Source organism: Monodelphis domestica, chromosome 8 (assembly GCF_027887165.1).
Source record: "Monodelphis domestica isolate mMonDom1 chromosome 8, mMonDom1.pri, whole genome shotgun sequence".
Lineage (NCBI taxonomy): Eukaryota > Metazoa > Chordata > Mammalia > Didelphimorphia > Didelphidae > Monodelphis > Monodelphis domestica.
This window is the reverse complement of record NC_077234.1, coordinates 64,560,543-64,585,892: the sequence shown is the minus strand read 5'-3', so window position 1 is coordinate 64,585,892 and position 25,350 is coordinate 64,560,543. Positions and strand designations below refer to the sequence as shown.

Below are 25,350 nucleotides of genomic sequence, written 5' to 3'. Positions count from 1 at the left end.
GTGGTGCTTTGGAAAGAGGGCTGGGGATTGAAGTTATGCAGACCTGGATCCCCAACTCCCTCTTCAGACACGTACTAACTGTGTGACCCTGGGCAAGTCACTAAACTTCTGTCTGCCTCAGTTTCCTCATATGTAAAATGGGGAAGATGCCTCTCAGGGTTATTGTGAAGATAGAATGTGACAATATTTGTAAAGTGTTTCTTAAATATTAAAGTGCTATATATTTATAGTCTAATAAAACATTGTGTACCTTACAAGGCTATTGGGAGGATCAAATGAGATAACATATTTAAATTGTTCTAGAAACAAAGTACTATGTGTATATATGTACATCTATATCTCACATTTCAGTTTTTTCTGGCTTTTATTATTATTATGAAAGTAACAGCATAATTACTTATTCTTCTAGTATCCAATCGCCTTCAAAAACTGGGACAGAGATGGCGATGTACTTGCTTTTATGTATCCTTTGGAATTGTAACTTTTCCTTGACACAAAGGCAATTCCTTTTCAGACAGCTACACCTTTCTCACACTATATTGTATGATCTTGATCTGGAAAGCCTCCTTCTATTAGCAGTCAGCCTTACTCTCATTCAAATTGCATCTGGCTATAGGATAGAATGTGATCGAATCCTGCCTTTAAATCCAAAATACTCAGCAGAAGTAGGTTGTATCCAGCTTGGACAAAACCGAAACATTTTAAGTGGTTTATACTTTACCTCAAAGGAATTCCAGAGAAAGGCTGGCATTCTGAATCAGTGGTCTGGAAATATCCAAATTCTGTGCAAATCTGATAGTGCCATTGCCTCACTTGAAAACAGAACATTCATTTAGTTAATACGAGTCATCTTTTTTTTTTTAACCCCTTACCTTCCATCTTGGAGTCAATACTGTGTATTGGTTCCAAGGCAGAAGAGTGGTAAGGGTGGGGCAATGGGAGTCAAGTGACTGGCCCAGGGTCACACAGGTGGGAAGTGTCTGAGTCCAGATTTGAACTTAGGACCTCCCATCTCTAGGCCTGACTCTCAATCCACTGAGCCACCCAGCTGCCCCCTCGAATCATCTTCTTGATAATAAAGATAATTTAGTATGTTTTTTAAAATAAAATTAAATATCTATTTAAATTTAAATATTATTAAATAAAACATTTAAAAAGAAATTATCTTACGTCATTACTGCCCTACTGGGTTGTCAGGTTTCTGTTTCTTCAATTTTTTCATCCAGGTGCTAGATTTTAATTCAAGGGACCTGTTTCAAATCTTGGCTCTTTTATGGCTACTGACATGTCCCTGAACAAGTCATTTAACCTCAGAGTTTCTTTCCCCATCTTCAAAATGAAGAGGCTGAACCAGATGATTTCTAATATTTCATCCAGTAGTAAAATTCCATGTTGTTATTTTCACCAGGAATCTGTCAGGAAGCAAGTTCCAAAGATGTCTAGGAGCTAATTATTTGGACAGTTCAGACTGGGGCTTGGGTTGCTGGTTATCAGCTTCCCTTTAACAAACGGAAATATCAAACTGGCTGACAGGAGAAAATCAGGACAAGGCATTCATTCATTCATCAGCAGAGATTCTGGAGAAGATGGCATTGAAACCACTTTACTGATAGATAGGCTCTGAAGTGGTAAAATTAGTGCCTCTGCTAATATGAACAAGGAGCCCTGGCCCCAGAATTAGGGATAAGAATCTGATCACCACAAAGTGGAGCGCCTTCTCCCCACGGCAGAGGCCCAAATCTGAAGAAAATGCCCATTTCTTAACCTAGGCTACCAAGTTGGTAGTTTGATATTAAGTTCTTTGACATTGTCTACCTTTCACTGACATCTCCCTTCTCTTCAGATGTGTGCTAATGCAGGAAAAACAGTAATTTAGGAGATGGAGGACCTGGATTCAGTTGTCATCTCCAGCGTAAGATCCTATGATTTATCTTTGATAAAGGAATTAACAAGACAAGCTTTGCCTGGAAGTTCTAATGAATATAATGAATAGGGCATAGAGTCTGACTACTACAAGCCACTATGTTGGGACCAATTTTCACTGTATACATTCTTTGAGAGGAATTGGGAGGATCATGGTTTGGTCCACGGTATATCTGAGTCTGGGTAATTGTAAGTATTATAAACAAGGAACTATTTGTAGTTGAAATTGCCCAAAGATTCCTTGTTGTAGTGCTGGAAACTTGCCCTATTCAAAATTGTCCACATCAAGAAAATATGCCGTTTTACGTTCATCCTTATACACTGAAATGAATTCTCCTTAAGGTCAATGACCTGCTCTCAACAAAATTCTGTCTCCCTTTTTTCTTATCCTTTTTGATTGATCCACCATTTTTAATGCCGTTAGGCACCTTCTGTCACCATAAATATATCATACTTTTGGCTCTGAAATAAAAGATCCTGGGTTCAAATCCCACTTTTTATTCTTAGTATCTATTATAGGTCCTTGAGCAAGTTGGTTAGTTGGGAGCTAATGAACTCATTTATTAAAAGAAGGAATTGCCTCTGAAATTCCCACCTAATTCTAAGTCTACAAGCCTATGAAAACTTCAATATAGAAAGAAATATAGAAAAGACAATTACAAGTAAAAACATGAACTATCAAGGTACAGTTTTAGTTGTAAAGTTAATAAAATGTATGACAATTTTTTCCTAAATACCACACATTCTTAATTGCTCTCATTTGCTGGTTCTCTTTCCTCTCCTCATTAGCTATCCGTAGTCATACCCCAAGGGTCAGTCCTAAATTCTCTGATCACCTTCCCCTAAAATCTTTCAAGAGAAGCTAATATGTGCTTATAGTTTGAATGACTCTTGGGAGAAAGAGCTGAAACTTTATTTTTTTATTTTCCCCTCTACTCTGCTCCAGCTCAGTGTTTTCAGTTATCTGAAGGCCATTTTTTAAAACCCTTGCTTTCCACCTTGGAATCAATACTGGGTATTAGTTCCAAGGCAGAAGAGTGGTAAGGGCTAGGCAATGGGGGTTAAGTGACTTGTCCAGGGTCACACAGCTAGGAAGTGTCTGAGGCCAGATCTGAACCCAGGACCTCCCATCTCTGGGCCTGGCTCTCAATCCACTAAACTATCCAGCTGTCCCCCTGCAGGCCATTTTTACTTGAACATTAAGCAGGTAAAGCTAAACCTATTCATAGTTATTTGTTTCTTCCTATTCATGGGAAAACTTTTTTTTCTTGATCATCACTGGTAAAGCGACTGTCTTATTGGTACAAGCTCATAGTGTTGAAGTCTTATTATCTCTATTCAACTATGTGTAGCCTTCATCCATCTAGACTTTGACAAGTAATAACTGGACCTCCTGAGCCTTCTTGTTTCTCTGCTCCAAATCTCTCCTTTTGCTGATTTATCTTATCATGAATGTCAGGAATCATCGTCATCACCTTTTTTTTTTTTTAACTCTTACCTTCTATCTTAGAGTCAGTACTAAGTATTGGTTCCAAGTCAGAAGAGTGGTTAAGTGATTTACCCAGGGCCACACAGCTAGGAGGTGTCTGAAGTCAGATTTCAACCCAGGACTTCCTGTCTCAGGCTTGAATTCCTCTCCACGGAGCCATCTAGCTGCCCCATAGAATCATCTTCTTCAAGGGTTATTTTTTTTTAAGACAAAGAAGCCTTCACCAACTTCCAAATATGAGGTTTTTGGTTGAGAAATATTATTTCAGTGGTGTAAGAAGCTCCTCACAAGGAAAACATCTATTCAGTGGATGCAGATCATTAAATGAGCAGGGATTTATCATCTATTTATCATCTAAATTGTTTTTTATTTATTTAAATTTATCATCTAAAAAGAAATCTAAAATAGATTTATCATCTAAACTGTTACCCTGAGGTGTGAGAGTTAAAGTAGTTTGCTTAGGATCACACACAGTATGGGTCAGAGTTGGGATTTGAACTTGGGTTTTCCTCATTCTCATGCCATCCCTCCATCCACTGTACCACTCACATCTAATTTATCCTTATGCTCTGCTTTAGACAGGAAAACCTGTTCAGCAACCCTTTGCCTTCAATTTTTTCCAGAAGCAGTATGATATTATGAAAATAGCATTGGACCATGAGTAAACTGATGGGAGTTATCCCCCCTTGCTGTGTTTGCCATTAATTTCCTGTGTGACCTTGGGCAAATAACTTTCCCAAATACTTCTGGGCTATAAAAAAAATCAATGACTCCATTTGGTCCACTAAGATGGATATTCTCTTTACCCCTCTTCACTATTTTTCATTTCAATATTACTCCAATGGCTTCATAAAAACCATTTTCATTGACACTCCACTATATCTTCATCAACTCTCCTTCAAATTCCCTTGAGATAAGTTAGTTTGTATTTACTACCATATAAACTAATACAAGGTTCCTTCTCTAGATCTCAGTTTCTCCATTTGTAAAATGAAGATGTTGGATTAGATGACCCCTAATGTCCTTCTAGTTCCAAATCTGTCACCTCGTGATCTCAGGACTTCCCCTCAGCTGTACTACTCCGGTCTAAAGCTAAAGATCTGTACTGTGAGAATTAAAATGAATATACAATAACTCAAGTTTTATATTTATAAGATTTATTAAAATAAAAAAAACTAGAGTTAAAAGGGAGCTTACTAACTGAAGGAACAAGAAAAAAAGAGAAAAGAGGGATGAGTTATAGCAAAATTATAACCAATCATGTAACCAAGCAAACATAAGGACACAGGGAAAGGGATGCTGGGAGATACAGAAGGAATTCTGGGGAACATAGTCCTGGGGTTCAAGATTTTCCAACTATATGTTATACTTGAGATATGTCTATAATACTTAGATTTGCCTGTTTACTGTCTCCACTTGCGTTACAAAATACCCGTTATCTAGAGCATAAAGTGTTATCTGGGAATTTCAGTTGCCAAGGTCCCTTCCCATCATTTGTGAGGCTTGGTTTTCTTCCCCAGTGGTTCTCAGCAAAGGAAATCACAAGACCCCAGGGTTGCCAGGAGCACAAATGTCTGACATAGGAGAAGTGGTGGGTGTCATCCAAGTTCTAATAATTAGCTCCTGCAATTGAAGTCAAGTGGCATGACACTCTACCAATTGTGATTGATAGGTTCAGGCTGTTCTAGGGAGCAAAAAAAAAAGTGGTACCACCACATAGGAAATGGTATCTTGGCATATCTTGGCAGAGTGGCTAGACTGCTGGACTTAAAGTCAGGAAGACCTGGGTTCAAATCCTGCCTCAGACACTAACTAGCTTTGTGACATCGGGCAAGCCACCTAACTTTTCTGTTCCTCAGTTTCTTTATTTGTTAAATAAGGGGCATGGTAGACTCAATGACCTTTAAGGTCCATTTTAACTCCAAGTCTACAGCCTATAGTCCTGTAATCCCCTGAAATAAGAGAACTTCAGGTTATGATTAGTTTGCTGAAAGGTATTAGAGCATGTCATACCTCCTAAGGCAGCTTTTCCATTCCAGCTGGGATTTCTCAATGCCAATAAGATATTGTCATAGTCTGCATCAAGGCAGAACAGTCTGGAAGCTTGGAGATTCATTCTGATAAAAAATGCATATCTCTGATATGGTGTCCCAAGTGACTTCTCAGTCATTACTGAACAGAAATAATTAAGAGTAAGTTTGGATTTTGCCACTGGTTCATTAAAAGTATAGTCCTTTTTATCCTAAAAATAAGCAAAAGCAAACAAAAAAAGAACAGAAAAGAGTAACTAAACTATAATAGAAATAGATGGTTTAAATATTACTTTTATCACCTGAAATTGCTACTTATATTTCAAACCAAAGCAACATGCATTTATTAAGTTCCTAATAGGTATCAGGCACAAGGCTAAGCTCTGGTAATCAAAAGAGAATACAAAAAGAGTTTTTTACCTGAAGGAGGCAACATAGAGATAAATCAGAACATAGAAAATGGATGGCAATTAGGTTGCTCAGTGGTTAGAGATCAGTCCTGGAGATGGCAGATCTTGGGTTCAAATTTGACCTCAGACTTTTCCTAACTGGATGGCCCTAGGCAAGTCACTTAGCCTTAATTGCTTACCCCTTACTGCTCTTCTGCCTTAGAAATCATACTATTGATACCAAGACAGAAGGTAAGGGTTTAAAAAAATGAATGAGAGTTGTTGACCTGAGAAAAGCCTCTTGCAGGGATTGTCTGAGTATTAAAGAGAGACAAGACTCCTATAAGGCAAAGGTTTTCCTTTAGCAGGAAAATAACATTTAAAACCTATGAGAAATCTATCCATGAAATCAGTTTAATGAAGGAATTACATCAACTCTTAAATTCTTATCACTTGATCTGGAGGTCAATGTCTGAAACAACTTTTAAAAAACTAAAATACTATCATTCATCTCTTTCAATTCAATAATTTGACCAACATTTATTAAATATTTAGCTTGTACAAGGCTTATGAGAACACTGTTTAGATTTGAGATCAAAAAGTCCAGTGACCTTGGGCAAGTCTCTTAATCCCCATTGCTTAGCCCTTACTGCTCTTCTGCCTTAGAACAGATACACAGTATTAATATTTTTAAACCCTTACCTTCTGTCTTAGAACCAATTGGTTCTAAGGCAGAAGAGCAGGAGGGCTAAGCAATGGGGGTTAAGTGACTTGGCCAGGGTCACACATCTAGGAAGTGTCTCAGGCCATATTTGAACCCAGGACCTCCCGTCTCTGAGCCTGGCTCTCAATCCTCTGAGCCACTTATCTGCCCCCCACAGTATTGATTTTAAGACAGAAGGTAAGACAGACAGACAGATACACACACACACACACACACACACACACACACACACACACACAATTTTCCATATAATTGCTTTTCTTTGTAATTTTACATATTTTATTTGGTGCATTTACAAACCTTATTCTGAGGAGTTCACAGGTTTCACCAGACTACCAAAGGGTCCATGCCCCCAAATGTTTCCAAACCTTTATTTTTTAATCACAAGCTATTTTAGCAAGAAATATGGCTCTATACATTTGACATTAAGACGCTATGTTTCTTGAGGAAGCTTTGCCTTGTCTTCCAGTTCAATTTGGGACTCTCTGGCAAGATCTTTTCCCTTGGCCATAGTTCCAATCTAATCTCTGAGGCACAGCCTGGGGGAAGGAGAAAAACCTAGGCTTCTAGCCCCTTGGGAAAACATGGGATGCATATTCCTGTTATGCCACTCTGTGTCTATCCTTTGCCCACTGGCTCACACCAAAGGTCAAGTCTCTGACCTTCAACAGCAAATAACCTGCCCCTGTCCCAATCTCGGAGGCAGTTTGCCACCCTGATCCTGGGGGAGAATGAGTAAGATAAGAGCTCTCTGTGGGTCAGGCTGCCTTGATTGAGCACATCAGTCCTTGTGGTTATTCTCTTTGGAATTTCTCAGGAAATCTGAGCTTCCCATTCTCTCAAAGGGTTGCTATTTTTTCCAGTTGTATTAAGGTTTTTAAATGAAAATTTCTTCTTTAATTTTTTTTCATTTCTAAACCTTTGCATGATCGGTGGTCCAGTGGAAACTGTTAAAGTCTGATAAATGTAGTAGACTCCTTTTATTCAAATATTCATAAAAAAGTGCTTAAATCCCAGAGATATTTTAAAAGTTTTTTAAAGTTCACCTCCACTTGCAATTAGCTCTCAGAAGACTAAAATTGAATTATTTTCCATTTTTGATATATAATTGCTATTATAGAAGTTGCTTAGGAAGAGAAATTACTGGTCGTGAATTTTCTAATAAGGGAGAAAGGAATCCAGGTCAAATCTCAGTTCTAAAACAACCATTCTAAAGCATTCAAAACCATTTTGGGGAGTTTCTGAAAACAAGGGTCCCAGGGAAATAAATTATACTTTGACAGTCTATGTGGCATATTTCATAATAATTGATTTATTTCTAAAATATGAGTAAGAAAAAAATAGGGTCTGATTACAGGATGTAGAAGATAATTTTGTTATCCTTGAGTCTGGACCAGTTCTATTCTAATAATGGCTTTCAGGACTGGACTGAAAACAATAATTAATTTAATTTTTAAAACACCCCACACCTGTGTATTTGCACAGCATGACTCCATTCTCCCCTTCTGTTTGTAACAATTAGTTATTTCCCTACTTGATATTGCATTCTCTTTTCTCTTACCTCATGGAAAGGTCTTTCTCTATTGTATTGAATAATATTCTTAATCGAGCTTAGTAGAACATCCAAGAAAAAGGCCTTTTTATATCCCCTGTCAACATCTAAAAGTATACATAATCTGTGGGAAAGGAAGCAGATACATATTATGCTAATTTCTGGGACCACACTTTAACCACAATCCTAACATGGATGGAGGGGGCAGCTGGGTAGCTCAGTAGTAGAGTCAGGCCTAGAGACGGGAGGTCTTAGGTTCAAATCTGGCCTCAGACACTTCCCAGCTGTGTGACCCTGGGCAAGTCACTTGACCCCCATTGCCTAGCCCTTACCGTTCTTCTGCCTTGGAGCCAATACACAGTATTGACTCCAAGACGGAAGGTAAGGGTTTTAAAAAAATTCTAACATGGATGGAACATAACTACTAAATCACTTAAAATTATTTACATTATTATAGAAATGTTACTTTCAGTTCATTGATTTTTACATTAGAATCATAGATCATCAAAGCCTATGATAGCAATTTAAAGGGTCCAAAGACCTCATTTCATAAATGAGAAAACCAAGGGCCCCAGGAAGACTTTTAAAGTCAAGTATAGTGGAAACCACTGTTTGAAACCACTGGTCAGCTACCTGGGTGACCTTGGGTGACTATCTGGCTACAGATCAATTATAAATACAAATCAACAAATAAATACAAAATCAATTGTAAATACAAATATCACACACCTGTTTCTTAAATCTGAATTTCAGGAAATATACTTCGAACATGTTATTTCACATTTATGAACGGTCACCAAGAATTTAAGGATGAGAAAAAGAAATTGAACTAGCCAGGTTGGTGTGGAGCTTGCCAGCTCTCAGAAACCTGAGGAATAAAAGTTTGGTGATAACTTTTCTGAACTATTTTTTAATAAACATTTATACACATAGTACTGAAGTCATGTTGAAAATGGCAGCCATTGCTATAAAAGAATGCATACCCTTTGATCCAGAAATACCACTATTAGGTTTGTATCCCAAAGAGATAAAAAAAAAGAAAATGGGAAAGGGTCTATTTGTGCAAAAATATTTATAGCTACACTTTTGTGGTAGGAAAGTATTGGAAACGAAAGGGATGTCCCTCAACTGGAGAATGGCTGAACAAAACATGGTATATCACAGTGATGGAATACTATTGTGCTGTAAGGAATGATGCACTGGAGGATTTCAGAAACAACTGGAAAGAACTGCATGAACTGATGTGGAGTGAAATAAGCAGAACCAGGAGAACATTGTACACAGTAGCTGCATATTGTGGAACAATGAAATATGATAGACTTTGCTACTAACAGCAATATAATGATCCAGAACAATTCTGAGGACTTATGAAAAAGAACACTATCTACCACTAGAGAAAGAACTTTTGGAGTAGAAATGCAGATGAAAATATATGATTTATCACCTGTTTATTTGGGTATGTGATTTGGGGTTTGGGCTTTATAAGGTTATTCACTTAAAATGAATAATATGGAAATGTTTTGTGTGATAATACATGTATAATTGAATTATAGATTGAATTACTTATCAACTTCAGGAGGGGAGAAGAAGGAAGAGAGGGAAATGACATGAATCATATAACTTTAGAAAACTTATGTGGAAATTTGTTATTAAAATAAAATAAAGATAAAACACACACAAATGGTGGCTATTTCAAAACTGGCCCTCATACACTTCCTAACTTTGTGTGACCCTGGGCAAGTCACTTAACCTCATTTGCCTCGCTCTTACCTTTACAGCTTTTAGAGCTCTTGCTAAGAGGAAGAAAAGGTTAAATAATAATTTTTTAAATGGTGACCATTTCTAAAAATGCCACAATAATTTCCATCACTCATCACTATTTCTCTTCAGGTCTCTGACTTTATATACCAGCTCAGTCTTCTTCACTTTCAAGATTCCTGATAAACTATGGATTGTCATTTGTTGCCTGCTTTTAAGATTCCTAGAATAGCACTGATTATTTTCAACCTTTCACTAAGGCTTTCTGGTTCTTTAATTGCTCCTTTAATTTTTGTCTGTCCTTGCTATCCTTTGGGATTTCCTGTCATTGCATTTAGCAGGAGTTTTATGTTTTGATGCAATGTATACATGAATATAAATAACGAGTCAGTCTGTCAATAAGACTATTTTGTGCCAGGCACTGTGCCAAGTGCTGGGCATAAAAGGAAAGGCAAAGTCTTTTAAAGAAAGTCCTTGTCTTCAAGAAGGTCACAATCTAATGTGTAATTTAATCAGTCTAGAAGACATTCAAAATGCAAAGCACATATGTACAAAGTACAGAAATAATCTTGCCAAAATCACCAGTCAGCAAACATTTATTAGCACTTATTTTGTGTCAGAAACTGTGCAAGTACTGGATGTACAAAGAAAGACAAAATCTTTTCCTGTCCTCAGGGAGCTTACAATTCTAACTGGAGAGAGACCATGCAAATAAATAATCATATGTAACATTTATACAGCATAGACGGAAGGGAACCTTCCAGAGTTAGGCTCTAGCAGCTGGCAGCTTCACAAGAGGCTCATCCTCAATATATCTCCTCTAACATACTGCCTGCCCTTTTTTCAGACAGAGAAATTACTAAGTGCTTCTCTGGGAACCTGATTTTTTCCTGCCTTTTTGCTCTCACTGTTGTTCATTCTTCGTTTTCCAAGACCAATGACATCCCAGGAAGCCTTGTTTGGTCAGGAATTGGATTTAAGTGAGGCAGAGTTGTACAAAGTCAGCCTCGCTCTCCTTTCCAGAGTTGTATAAGTCTAGTGGCAAGACCAAGGCCAGGATGACTGGCAATGGCTTGAGATGCAATGGATGACCTTGGTATCTGTACTGTCTGCCCAAGCTCTGAGCACTCCACAGCACCTGCACAGACATTGGAACAACGTGTTCTCATCCAACTCTTCTGATAGGGGAGGTCTTCATTTGCCTGGGGTAGACACCCCCCCCCAACTCGGCAATGGGTATGAGGTCTATTGGTTGCCCTCAACTTTATTTAACCCACCTGTCAATATGGTTTGCCAGGGCATGGTTGTTGTACATGCCACAGGTGAGAGTTGGTTGGCAGGTGGCCACCAAAGGAGGAAAGTAGCCATGAAAAGGGCTCAGCAAGCTCTCACACCATCTTCCCTGAACCCCAAACACTCTGTATACCCCATTGGGGAGACTAAGGAATGTCTCTATAACCCAAGTTTGAAGTATTAGCCGTAATTGTGTTTTATCATCTAACACTTAAATTCCTCCATCAAATGTCGTCAGCAGGATCATAATGCCATTTCATTGGTCAGCTCGAATTCTACATGCAGGAAATGGCTGTATTTCATACCTCATGAACACCAAGTATGTCCTTCCTTTAAAGAATTAATGGAGAGGCAGCTAGAAAGCAGTGGATAGAGCACCAAGCCTGGAGTCAGAAGGACCTGGTGTAAGAGCAGGCTGAAGGGGAGAGGATGGAATGTTCAAAGGGAGTTTTGATTGACAGAAGTGGACCGTTGGAGTCAGGAGCAAAGGAGCCTGGGAAAGAACAAAGGGGACCTGGGAAAAATCCCAGGAACAGGAGGGGCTTTTGGACCCAAGATCTAGAGGGGAGGGGAGGTGTCTTTCCTTGCTCAAGATCTTCCAAGAGCCAGTCCAGAGATTAGCCCAGAGAACCAGCTGTGGAGCTTCTCAGCAAAAGACTAATTGTTGCCTGATATCTTCATGGTTATCAGAAGAGAGATTCAGGTCCTGCCTTACCTGAGGGGCCTCGGACTCAATGGTCATTGAGCCTGGCCCCCTCAAAGACCGTCAGCACCTGCCTTATTCCTGTCCTGATTACTTTAATACCCTAATTCAGGTTAAGTAAAGAACTTGGGAAAGGAAGGAGAATTCCTGGTTTGACCTTTGGGGTCTGCCAGGAAGAAGGACGTTGGGATTAGGAATTTAGGGACACCTCTCAGCCTCTACCCGACCCTCACCCTTTGATACCTTGAATCACTAAAGCTTTACTTCAAATCGCAGTCAGATAAGAGGGGCAGATTTTGTTCTGAGGGACATAGAGGAAGCAATCATGTAGTGGCAGCTGATCAGCCATTTCCCTGAGCTGGTCAGTTCCCCCCTTATCCCCCCCCCCCCCCCCCCCCCCCCCCCCCGTACCGCTGTGAGGTGAAGTGAAGGGGAGCCTTGTGTCTCCAGTCCGTCTGTTCTCACTCACCCTGGGTCATCCTTGTCATCATCCAACAGGGAAGACCTCCCTTCAGAACTCCAGTACTGATCTATCATCCCGGAACCCCATGTTCCCGTGGTTTATCTCTCTCGTCCTAGCCCTAGCTTGGTGATATAGGGGGATCACCTGGCAGTCACAGACATACGGGTCTGCCAGTCATTCCATTTTGACTCCTCCCCTATACTCACTTGGGCAGGAATAGTCACCTTGTTAGTCAACCATAACAGCTCTCTTCAGACCTACCATTACTGTCTTGAGATTAACCATTACACTGGGTTCAAATCTGGCCTCAGACACTTCCTAGCTGTGTGACCCTGAGTAAGTCACTTAACCCCCATTGCCTACCCCTTACTGCTCTACTGCCTTGGAGCCAATATACAGCACTGATTCTAAGGCAGAAGGTAAGGGTTTAAAAAAAAAGAAGAAAGAATTGACGGGGTGAAACTAAAACAGGCACTATTGATCATTGTTTTCATTTTACCATGATTCCTGTCTCAGAATTTCACTTGTTCTTACTACTCCAAAGCGAGTGACAAAAAAAGATTGATTATTTGAAATAAAGTTTTCTGATTACTTCCTGTTATAAGTTTTTATTTTCTGAAAAGTACCCAACTGATTTGCTGTCACCATTTTTTGGTTGTTTCTTGGTCCAGATTTCCAATTTCATTGGAATTTGGAGTTCCCAGTATGGTCATTCCTTCCACTGATGCAGCAGATTGGCATCTGTATGTAACTTATGCTCTCAGACTGGTTTCTGGGCACTGATCACTTGTACATGGTCACACAGTTAATGTGTCAGAGATATATCTTGACTCCAAGGTCAGCCCTTTAAGACCTATACCATACTCCATTCATGTTATCTAAGAAGTTTGATGATCTAAGAACTGTAAACCTTAAAATTCCTTAGACTTATAAATGTTGGAAATTTCACCATTGGGAAATTTTATACTTGGAAAATTTCTTACTGATAGTCTATTGGAATGTGAACCCCATTGGCATGGGAGGATCCTCCTCTTCCCTTCTTAAGATTACTTTAGGACAGAAACCTTTTGCTGAACAATGGAAAGGACTTTGACCTATGCTTAAGCATAGAACAGGAATTTCTTTGAGTCATGATTGATTTTAGAATTGATACAATGGAGATACTTGGAATCAATCTCCACCCTACTCAGTCCTAACAGGATTGTGGAAGGGCTGCAGCATAGATCAAAATTTAATTATTCCAATCTCTACCCTACTCAGGTTAACAGGATTTAGGAAGGGCTACAGCAAAGGATCAAAGATTTAATTATTTGAAAATATGACCTTCAACAGACATGTGCAAAGCCAGAGACCTCTGGGCGGTCCTGGGTTAAGCTAGAGCCTCCATTGGCACAGGGAAATTGATGGACAGTGATTGGTAGATGTGAGAACTGAGGGGAGGCAACTTGGATGGTTTTTCCTTAAAGAGAGAGGGGTGATGGTTGAGGTTTTTTGTCGGAGTGGTTGGAGTGTGCTCTGAGAAGCTTGCTCTGAAGGAAGCTGAAGGTGGGGGCCTCTGAGACTGTTTCTCCATTTTGGTCACGTGAGTAATAGGGACTGATCTCCTTTCTTTGCCCCAGCTATCTAAGGGCTTGGGCCTTTTGGCCCAGCCTAAACAGAAGGGGTATTTAAGCCCTATTCCCTTCTCTCCCTTTTCTCTCTCTCTATCTCTAATTCCTTTCTTCCTCCTATTGTAATTAAACTCCATAAAAGATTTACTGCTGACTTGAGTTTTCATTTAGGAATTACATAGCTGAATTCCTTGGCGACCTTAAATTAATATATATCAGTCTTTTAAAGTGATTTCCTTGTCACAGAACTTAGTCAATACTTTTGACAAGATATAAAGACTAAGCTACCACCTGTTGCCAATAACTTCAGAAAAAAGAGATCACAGATGAGAATGTTCTTGAATTCATTACACATCCTGGATGACTGCTTACTCTCTAAAACAATATCCAGAAATTTACTAACAAAACTAAACACAGATGACTATTTCAAATTTTTAAAACTTTTGCTCATACTTGCCTTCTGCTATATTTTCTTGATAAAGCCTCTTGAGTCCTCCCTAGTATCAGACTTTGATAGCCATTGGGAAGAGAGAGCTATTCTAGAAAGTGGGAAGGAAGAGCAGGTAGATGACCCAGAAAAGACAAACTTCCATTACCTGGCAATGTTTCATGAAGTCCCAACCTCCTAATTTCCAGGCTCAGAACTGCTCCTACTAACATAATACTTTCTCCTTTTTTTCTTTTTCCTTTTCCCAAAATAATATACAAATAACAAGAAAATAAAGATAGTGGCAGTTGACACTTACATAACATATTAAGATTCACAAGGACTTTAAATATATTATTTCTTTTTAGAAAAATCAATCCGAGGGGAGAGACCCAAAGTATCAATTTCATCTTTTCTCTCTCATCAACTCCTTTTTCTTCCATCATATTCTCCTACTTGAATTTCCTTTGTATAATATCCAGATCCACTGATCACAGACTCATTGAATTTCAAAAGACCTCAAAGGACACCTTAAAGAGTAAATGCTGGAACACTTCTGACATATTGCCATCTAGCTTTTGCTTGAAAACCTCACAGGAGTGGAAATTCATCTTCTCCCTCATCCAAGGCAACTCTTTCCACTTTGAGTTATCTCTAATTGTTAGGGAGATTTTCCTGACTTTGAGCCTACCTTGGCCTTGTTGCCACATCCAAAACTGCTTTTTCTTCTGCCTTCTGGGGTCAAATAGACCAAGTTGAATTCTGTTTCTATGTGAGAGCCTCTAAAGTACTTGAAGCTAGCTATCATGCTGATAACTGCCTCACAGCTGCCCCACCCCCTAGTCTTGTGGGCTCCTTCTCCCATTGGTGAGTCCCTCCCAGAACCTTCTTTTTAGGAACCATACCAATCATTCTCAGGACTTAGTCACCCTGTTCTCTGGTAGATACCTTCTCTATACCTTAAAGTACTACATAAATGCTATCAGTTATTCCTGGATAATCATGGAACCCTATATCATTTTAAGGTTTGCAAAGATCCTGATGACATTTTCCATTGGAATCTCATAGTCAATTCTTTGTGTGAGTTAGGCAATCCAGGTATTTTACAGATGAGAGAATGAAGGCACAGAGAGAGGCACAGGATGACTTCCCCATGACTATCCAGCTAGTATGCATCCAAGGCTGTCTCTTTTGGGTGTACACACACACTTGGATGATCTCTTAGATTCTTTTCTGCTCTAAAATATTATGATTCTCTTCAGTGGTATCTATATATGGGGATAGGGATACAATATTATATAAAGTAAAACCATGCTTTATGCAACCAAGACATTCCAAGACCATTTGCTGAAATTGAAAATCACACAGAACAGCATTACATAAATAACATTAAAAGAGTAAAATATATAATAAATACATATAAATAAATGGCTATTTGATAAATACATACATAAAAATAAATGAATACATAATAAACATATATTTTACTGACTAAGTATACCTAAGCACTTTCTTAGGCTTATCAGAAGTACCAGCATCACTATTCTTATACTCATTCTTTGGGGCTATTATTAATAACTGAATACTGTTAATGAAACAAAAAGAAGCACTGCTCTGATGTGGACATGATTTTTTACAAGTAAAAATTCCCAACCAAAACTTAAACGGATGCTAATGTTTGGCGCAAAATAATGTAATGACTCAAACTAGTAATTCTCAGAGTGAAAATGAGCACTATTGGGCAAACTGCTGTGAGACTTTATGCCACTTAGGAAAATGGTGTGGACTTAGAATGCAATTAAACATTTTTATTTTACATATTTTTCTAACTTTATTTTTTGATTACCAATCACCTATACCTAAATTTCGGTGTGTTGAGTTCATGTAAAATGAGGTCACGCAAAATGTATAACCATGCATTAATTAATTAAATTTGAAATGTAATTAATTAATGTAATTAATTAAAATAAATGTATTAACTTCTTGGGAGAGAACTGTGTGTGTGTGTGTGTGTGTGTGTGTGTGTGTGTGTGTGTATTACATAGATACTTCTTTATGCTATATAATCCATTATACTTGTAATAGTGAGGGGAAGTAAAAAGGTGAAGGAACCAGAGAGCAGCTGTTTGGGGACTGAATTCTGTGTAGCACTTCCTCTTTCTTCCTGAGTTAAACTGTTTCAATGGAGTCAAACAGTTCAGACCAGAGGATAAACCTACTCCCCACAGTTTTCTTCTTTTGATGAATTGAAACTTCCCCCTCCTATTACATAGACTCTGAATCAATTCTGTTATATTCAAAGTATCTAATTTATTTTGAAAGGAAGGGAAGGGCAGAGGGAAGGAGGAAGGTCCCTTCCATTTCCTTCCTAACTACAACTCTTCAAGGGTTGGCCAAGGAAAATCTCTTCAAGGAATATGGCTTTGAGTTCCCCTGAGGGAAAATATAGTCTCTATTTCAAGGGTTGTCTTCAATTGGGCAAGAAACTTCATTCAGTTCAGTTCAGGCAAAAAGGTTTGAGAAGAGTAGTTCTCCTATCCAGCTCTCTCAGAGTCCTAGATAAGAAGACCAGAAATTTCTCTCTTTGGCTCCAACTGCTTGAACTTGGAACTCTTCCATCCCCTGCAGGTCCTCTGAATGGTCCATTTGCCCCTCCAGAAGCATCTTCTTCAAATTTCAGGTTTCCCTTGCTCTTGGCCATTCCCTTTTTCTCATACTCAAATAGTAAGTTATATCAGAAGCTCAGGATGGGGTAAAGATTAGCCTTTCACTCTCCATCTAGACATTTCAATGAAATTGCAACTAATTGTTTAAAAAAATACAGCAGCATCCTGTGACATCTTAGATTTACTGAGACTTTAGACTATTTATCTGGTTGCAAAGTCATGAGGCTGAAATCTATTCCTTCTACAAAAGAAATTAATTCAACTAGAACAAAAACAAATGTTTGCAAAGGAGGGTAAGTCCCAGAGGCCAAACTTATAGCCCTGGTGAGCTTCACTCTTCAAAAGGCAGATTCAAAATCTGGGACTTCAGTGAAATTCAAGCAAGAATTCATATTGTCACAAAGGAATCCTGGACTGAATAGAAATTAGACAGAAAGAAAAGCAATTTGATTCATTAAGTGCTACTATGATTAAGAGTAGTCCACACTGCACTTGAAAACTCAGAAAGTACTTACACTACAAATCCAAACTCCTTCAAACACCATGGGTGAAATTCTCACCCGCTTTGAAAAATCTCCAGTCCTGACCTTTCTTTTGACCACAAAACCTCCACAAATCTACATATTTATAGATTTATAGTAGGACACTAGCATTCTCTACCTAGACAGCTTGTCCGTAGCTCAAATTAAAAATGTCAAAACTCTTCTCTCTCTCTCTGTTTCTCTGTCTGTCTCTTTCTGTCTTTCTTTCTCCATCTCTCCATATTTCTGTCTCTTTCTTCCTCTATTTCCATACAACCTTTGCTTCCTTGCTACATTCCTTTTGCTTTCAATGGTTTTGCCATTGTTCTGGTCACCCACAATTTAGAATCTCTGATGCTGTCCTCTTCCATATTCAATCATTGCAAGGTCTTCATTCTACCTGTACAATATCTTTCGAATCTGATCCCCCTTTTTCCATTCCTCTTGACAAGCACTTGGGTCCAGAACGTATTAACACTCACAAGTACTACTTGCAATGATTACCCATTTCATTTCCTGTCTCTCTCCCACTTCATTCTATTAATCTTCCTAATGTATAGCTATCATTAGGTTATTTTTTGTTCGATAATTTTTAATAATTCCTCATTGTGTAATGGAAGTCCAAACTTCTCAATCCCTCTGACGTCAAGGATTTCCTATATATCACTGCAGTAGTCAAGATGTAGCGAAGTGAATGGAAACAAGGTAAAGCTCTCAGAAATGAGGGAAAACTCAAGGGAAATTAAGAACTCCTATGCAGGCTACTGTATTGACTTGACTTATTTGGACCCAAATCATTCAACCCTAGAAGAATTCCTAAAATAAAATGGCACATTAAAATACCAAATATCAAAACACAAGGCTTTAATTGAATATCAAAATAAAAATGCATTATTTTTTAGAAACTTCATTGAATATTAGCTTTTTTTTTAAACTGGAAAATATGCCCTGGAATAATTCAATACTCAGTATAAAGGTAGTAGAAGTCTTTAGATTCTTCACTTCTATAACTAGCTTAAGAACTTACTGGCTTAACAGAGATCAAATAGTTAAAAAAAAAAAAAAAGATTAGAGGAGGGAATACGTAGAATCCGAGGACTGACTGTTTTATATGAGGTGAAATAGAGTTGAGAATTGACCCCAACCCAATTTTTCCATCTACATCTAAGAATTTTACATTTTTAGATATTTAAGCAAAAAATAATGGTGCTATCATGTTTAGCCTGAGGATAAATGAATACAGACTAAGAAGAAAATGTTAACCAGCCCCTTTGTCCCAATTAACAGTATGGAGAAAAAAAGGTATTTTTCTAATGCCTTAGTTGATGTAAATTGACCAAGGGAAGGTCAAAAGTCCTGTTGGGAGAAGCAGGTACACCTGCAAGACCAAAGACAATGTCATTGAGTCAAAGCTCTCTGGAAATGTGGAATTCTGTAACTAGGTAACCAATATCAACTAGGAGAGCTTCAATGACTTGATACTGATGTTTTGAAGACAGGAAGAGAGGGCCACTCAACTAAGTTTTTTTTACCAAAAAAAAAGCTTGTTGCTTAAGATGAGGACAATTTCTGTATGTCTCTTTACAATCTACAATCTGAGGACATAATGTACCAAACCTGATTGGCTCCATTAAGGCAGTAATCTTAGAACTTCCAAAACAAGCCTTAGTTTTAGTGAATTGTGAGGAACTATGGGAAAATGATTTAGCAGTTCTGAGCATAGCCATGAAAAGAACAAATCAGCTTCTCCAGAAATGAGTCTTAAAAAAATAAATGGCAAAAGCCAGTGGCTTCTAAAGTAAACCTGGTTGTAAATATGTCCCATCTCTGATACAGGTTTCCTTATATCATAAAATTATTTTTCATCAAATAATTTTCATCGCAAGCCTACAAATGGATTACTGTTTCTAAAATATTTTAGTTATAGGGTCAGAGTGATGCTTTAATTAAGGTTTTCCTTTGAATTCTCATGTGAAATTCTATTCACTGCTCTTATCATCATAACAGGTTATAAAAATCATGAATTCTTGAAGCTCAAGTAGAGACTGCTTTAATAATGCACATTTGCAGCAATGTTCCTGTTCCTGAATTGCTTTCAAGCTCAGAGCTCAGCACCATGCCCGTATTCCCTTTTGGAAAAGACTCTTTCAAAGATTGGTGGGCATTGGACGATAGGTAGGTTTAGAGATAGCATGGTATAGAGGAACTTGGAACTGGGAAGAACTGGCTTCACATCCTGATTCTTATATTGGTAAGCTGTGGGGTCATGGCAAACTCCCTGGGTCTCCATTCCCTCAACTGCAAAAGTTGGGAAGGGACAAGAGTTTAACTCAATCGAGGACCTTGCTAGTTTCAATCTTAGATTCTACATGTTATAAAATAAGGGAATTAGACTGAATGATCTATGAGCCTTTGAAGTTCTTAAATTATGACTTTTATTTGACACTGGTCATACGGAGAATTAAGAGAAAGAATATGGGTGTCTCACCTCCACTTAGGGAATAACAAGTCAAAAGCATCTTTTCAACATTGCACATGGTAGGCAAGATCTAGAAATCCTATAATCTAGGATTCAGGAAACTTTGGCTCAAACCGTGTAACTTTCAGGACTTATTTTTCTCATCTACTAACTGCAGTTGGACTAGGCTTCTAGAAGACCTATGTTCAAATCCTTCCTTCAGAGACTTATTAACAATGTGACCGGGCAAGTCCTCAGCCTCTTTTCCTTTGTCTGCAAAATGGGGATAATAATCACACCTACTGTCCAGGATTGCTGTGAAGATGAACTGAGTTAGAGATGTAAAATGTTTGTAAATCTTAAAGCACTCTATAAATATTAGCTGTTGCTTTTATCTAAGCTTGTTCTTTTTTACCTTCCACCTTAGAATCAACTGTGTATTTTTTCCAAGGCAGAAGAACAGTAAGGGCTAGGCAATGGGGGTTAAGTGACTTGCCCAGGGTCACAAAGCTAGGAAGTAGCATTTGAACCCAAGTCCTTCCCATTCTCAATTCTCTGAGCTACCTATCTGTCCCCGATGCTTATTTTAAAAGCTATAACTCTGTGAGGTATAAAAACTTTAGGGCACTAAATAGCAAAAACAAGAGGCAGTGTGAACTATAAGGAAAAGGCAGAGAGGACTTGGGTTTGAATTTTGACTCTACTACCGCTAACTTGTATGATCTTAGGAAAGACACTAGCATTTCAAGACCTCAGTTTCTTCATATGTAAAATGGCTTCTATAAACCTAATGGTTTATGCATTATTAATGTAGCTTCCATTCCTAGGAATCATGTGCTTTTGCTGGGAATTCCACCCCCCCCCAAACAAACCATTCATTTTGAGCTGCTTTTTCAGCACTGGAAAACTAATACCTGATTCAATCCTGTTTCCCTCACTTTTTCCTGCTTGTAATGGAAGAGGACTATTCCACAGGCTCGTAGGTTTAAAGTTGGCAGTCACCAGTCGAACCTTCTTATCTTACAGATAAGAGAAAAACAACCCAACTGAGATCCAGAAGTTAAGTGCCTTGGCTGAGCCTTTAGAAGTATGCAGAGTGCCACAGGCAGGATGCTCTGACTCCCAACCAATCCTTTCCCTTACTAGAAACTATAGTATTAGGAGAAGCCCAAGCGAATCTGTAGAATAGGGAGATGCTGACCCAGGGATCTGACGGCCATTCTCTGACTCAGTCATCGCTTGATCTCCGTAGAGCCAGTGGCATTCTCAGAGGACTAAGGAGTTCCAAAGCTTCCTTCAGAATTGTTAACTGGGTGAATCCTGCAGTCACCTAGGATTTGAAAACGAGGGGATGGCACCCCCTGCTGGTCAACTTACTAACATTCTCAGAAATGAAGATTTTCTGCATCTATAACTGAGCTACAAGAGGCTTCCTCTTCCAGCAACTGAAACCAAGCCACATACCAATTACATACAAAGCACTGTGCTAGGCGAGTGCTAGAAAGACAAAGATGGAAAAGCTCCGTGCCTCAGGGACCTTCTATTTTCTTAAGAGGACAGAGCATGCAAAGAGAGATTGCCCATTTCTAGAAACTTGAGGTAAAAAATGCCATCCACTTCCAGAGAAAGAATGGACAAGAATATGAATACAGACCAAAACATACTGTTTCTTGTTCTCCTCCTCCTTCTTCCCCTCCTCCTACTCCTCTTCCTATTTCTCCTTCTCTTCCTCCTCCTCCTTCTTCTTCTCTTCCTCCTCCTTCCCCTTCTTCCTCTTCTTCTTCTTTTTCTTCCTCTTCCTCCTCTTTCCCCCTCTTCCTCTTTTCCCTCTTCCTCCTCTTTCCCCTTCTCCTCTTCCTCCTATTTCTCCTTCTCCTCCTCCTCCTTCTTCCCTTTCTTCCTCTTCCTCTTCTTTTTCTTCCTCTTCCTCCTCCTTCCCCTCCTTCTCCTCTTTCCCCTTCTCCTTCTTTTCTCCTCTTCCTCCTATTTCTCCTCCTCTTCCTCCTTCCCCTTCTCCTCCTTCTCCTTCTTCATCTTCCTCTTCTTCTTTTTCTTCCTTTTCCTCTTCCTCCTCTTTCCCCTCCTCCTCCTTTTTTTCCTCCTTCTTCTCTTTTTCCTTTTCCTTCTCCTCCCCTTTTCCCTCCTCCTCTTCCTTCTGCTTGTCCTTCTACTTCTACTTCTCTTCCTCCTCCTCAGTTGAGATCTATTCCACAAAATGACTAATATAGAAAGATGTTTTACATGATTGCGCATGTAAAATCTAAATCAGATTGCTTAGTATCTCAAGGAAGAAGAAGGAGAAAGGGTGGGAAGGAGGGAGATAATTTGGAAGACAACATTTAAAAAAAAGAATGTTAAAAATTGTTTTACATGTAATTGGGTGAAAATATAATTATTTTTTTAAAGAGAGATAACAGTTACATCTAAGGGAATTAAGAAAGGCTTCCTATAGGAGACAGCATATGAAGAGGATGTCAGGAATTCCAAGACGTAGACAGGTGAGATGTTAGTGTCACAGGGAAGAGAGAGAACAATGGATTTGGAGTCCGATGACCTAGATCTGAATCTAACTCTATTTTTTTCTAGCTGTGTGTGATTGAGCCTCAGAGAATGAGGGGAGAAAAGGGCATGGTTTGGGAAACACAATGTAGTGGTAAAATCACTGATTCCAGGGTCAGAGGACATGGATTCAAAATCCACCTCTCATACTATATGAGAAAGTAATTTAGCTTCTCTGGACCTCAGTTTCCTTATCTATAAAATTAAGAGGTTGAACCTGATATCCTCTGAGGTCTCTTCTATTTCAAAATCTATGATGCTTTGAATATAATTCTGGAATGAATAGTAGCCAGTACAAAGGGTTCAAATAGACAGGAACAGAATACTGCTTTGGGGGAAGAATAAGGAGGTCAGTTTAGCTCAAAGGAAAGCTATTCTGAATACCCAGACAAGGTTTTGGAAGAACTCTTTCCCACAAAATCTCACCTACTGTGAAATGTATTTTTTTTTTTAATCTTTCCCCCTCAGATCCAAAGTCCCTACAACTTGTGGGCAGTTGACCGAATGAGTTTCACAAAGGCTCTTTCTCGCTTGTGTTATTATAACAAAAATGCACAAAACCCATAACAGAAGAAAAAAGCTCAGTGCACTTGGCCCAGGCTCTTTGTACATCAATGCTCACACTGATGGTTAAGATTTTGCAGAACAATTTACATATGTTATCTAGTCTTTTTTTAAAACTTTGCCTCTTGTCTTAGAATCAGTACTATTTACCAGTTCCAAGGCAGAAGAGAGGTATGGGCTTGGCAGTGGGGATTAAGTGACCTGCCCAGGGTCACATAGTTAGGAACCCAGGACTTCTCATCTCCAGGCTTGGTTTTTTTCTCCACTATGCTACCCAGTTGCTCCCACATAATTACCCCATGAAGTAGGTGCTGCTCTTAACCCTCTTTCATCATTAAGGAAACGAAGTCATTAAGAAGTCTAGTGATTTGCTCTGGGCCACTCAACTAGTATATGTCCAAAGAGAACCTCAAATTCTGGTCTTCTGACTCCAAGTTCAATTTTTTTCCTGCCTCCTCATCTTTCCCTATCAATCCTTCTACTATTTCCCCATCAGTATTCTTCTTTCCAGATTAGTCTTCTGATCTCAAGTAAAACTCAACAGTCTTGGTTTTTGAAAACTCATTGTCTTCTTTTGTTGTTTTTCAGTCATACCTGACTCTTGAGTGACCTCACTTGAGGTTTTCTTGGCATAGATGCTCGAGTGCTTTGCCATTCCTTCTCCAGCCCATTTGACAGATGAGGAACTAAGAGCCATAGAGTTAAGTTGACTTGCCCAGGGTCATACATCGAAAGTATCTAAGTCTAGATTTGAACTCAGGAAGATGATCCAATCATTATGTAATTGCTTTGTTTGCTGTCTTAAAATCCACTGTTATGTCAGGGAAAGGTAATGAGATCTGTGCCAGAATTTGCTGTTTTCTTTCAAAGGTCACATACTTATTACTCTTCTTAGAACCTCATTTATGTTGCATCCCTCCCCACCTAACATGGGCTATAACTAAGCCTATCTTTTCTGCCTCTCTTCTCTGGCCCCAGGCAAAGGAATTGAGAAGTCCTAGAGGTTCTGTGTTCTTTCTCATACACTCTAGTCTATGATCTGAATATGTGATTAAAGATCTCATCATTAAAAAAATTAGAAAAGACCCCAAATCAGATGCCTTTCACAGCTATGGCTTAGGGAAGAATTCCTAACCAAAGGATAGAGCCAATCACATAGGATAAAATCAAGATGGCATAAAAAAATGACATTAATAAATATTTTAGAAATGTAAATATCCAATAAGTTAATCCAGCTCAAAGGGCTCTCCTATGATGCCTTTCCTTGCAAGGGTATTAATAAATAAACTTCTGCAAATAGTGATTTGAATCTAAAGGAGAGACTCAAAAGATCAGAATGTGAGGGGTAAGCACAGGCCAGTGAGGGAGATCATTTTGAGTGGATAAGACTTACCAAAGAATCTTCTTCTATTACTTATTGTGTATACATAGATGGCCTTGACTGCAACATTCCTTAAAATGAGCAATCTAACAGCCAAATTAGTAGTTTTCCAGGCTATAAGTCATTTTCTTGATCTCTCAGTCATTGCACAAAAAAATCAAGTCACTTACTGAAAATCTTCTGTGATGTTGGAGTGGTATGTTTCCTCATTAAGCATTTCCATCAAGGCGGTTGAAGTGTTTCGCATAGCGTCCACACACTCAGAACCACCATAACTAAGTAAGGCCTCATTGACGACTTCCAGGTATTGTAGGATATGGAAAAAGTTAATGAATTGCATGAATCCACACAATGAACATTATCGTTTTTTGTGCCTCTTTTTTAACATAGAAAAATGAAAGAATTGAAAACCAACCCCCAAAAAGAACCATCAGGAAGTTAGTGGAAAAGCAAACTTAAATCTTGATTTGGGGAACTTTAGAGAACTTGAGAAAATATGACTATTTTGAGAGCATTGGGTTCTATAACATGCTCATGATGAATAGCTTGTTTCAAAAACAATACAGTAGTGATTATGGGAAGGATAATTGTAAGGTGTCACTGAAATAAAAAAATGCCTATCAGAAACAAAATTCTTAGGGAGAATTTCTTATTTTGAATTATCATTCTTTTTATTTTCAGTTAAAAACTAGCAACATAGGTTTTACTACTCTCTTTAACCCACTATAAGAGGAGTATCTATCTTGGTCTTAGCTCCCAGAGGAACCTCACAAACAATTTTGGCTCTTTTATGGGACTCTACCTTCTACTAGTGGTTCCAAATTTATTAACTATGAACTC

At 38.6% G+C, this 25,350-nt stretch overlaps 1 long non-coding RNA gene across 1 annotated transcript; it reads right to left on the bottom strand.

Annotated features, from left to right (window-relative positions):
• Window positions 1-719: 719 nt before the first annotated feature.
• Window positions 720-15,553, bottom strand: LOC103098654 (uncharacterized). Its single transcript, XR_008913943.1, has 4 exons — window positions 15,053-15,553; window positions 8,117-8,231; window positions 5,426-5,654; window positions 720-812 (listed from the first exon to the last, which is right to left on the bottom strand). It is a non-coding gene; the product is annotated as an uncharacterized LOC103098654 (long non-coding RNA).
• Window positions 15,554-25,350: the final 9,797 nt, after the last annotated feature.